Below are 774 nucleotides of genomic sequence, written 5' to 3' on the forward strand. Positions count from 1 at the left end.
ATATATATATATATACGTGTGTGTGTGTGTATACTACAAAAAAATTATATATATACGACGGGCTTCTTTCAGTTACCATCGACCAAATCCACTCACAAAACTTTGGTCGGCCTGTGGCTATAATAGAAGACGTTTGCCCAAGTTGCTACGAAGTGGAACTGAACCCAAAACCATGTACTTGGGAAGCAAACTTATTATCACACACCTACACACACACTCAGAGAGAGAGAGAGAGAAAGTGAAAGTGAAAGTGAAACAATCAGAGGCTCAGAACCAATTCTTGACAAGTGTAGGGGAGATAACTATAACAGCGTAATCTTTTAACATTTTACTCTGTTAGGTATGGAAGACCATCATAGCCAATAAAATAAGCTCTGCAGTGAATATAGAGAACAGTTACATTAAGCACGACAGAGTATTTCTGTGCAACAAATTTAAATGTAAATTTTGAATTTTCTTTATTGAAACCATTGATCCTCATTGTTGTGTGTTTTTATTTCTATTTAAATACCAATAAAGTCGGTTCATTGGCTGAATCGTTAGAACATCCGAAAAAATTGCCTTTGCGTCAGGGTTCAAATTCTGCCGTACTCAGCTTTGCTTTTTATCCCCATCTGGTCGATAAAACAAAGTACTAGTCAAGCGCTGGAGTCAATGATATCGGTTAATCCCCCTCTCAAAATTACTGAATTATTTGAAAACTTTCTTCTTTTTCTTGAACGTATGTATGTGTGTAGATACGTAGGTACGCGTGTGCGTGTATATATATATATA

Source organism: Octopus bimaculoides, chromosome 22 (assembly GCF_001194135.2).
Source record: "Octopus bimaculoides isolate UCB-OBI-ISO-001 chromosome 22, ASM119413v2, whole genome shotgun sequence".
Classification (NCBI taxonomy): Eukaryota; Metazoa; Mollusca; class Cephalopoda; order Octopoda; family Octopodidae; genus Octopus; species Octopus bimaculoides.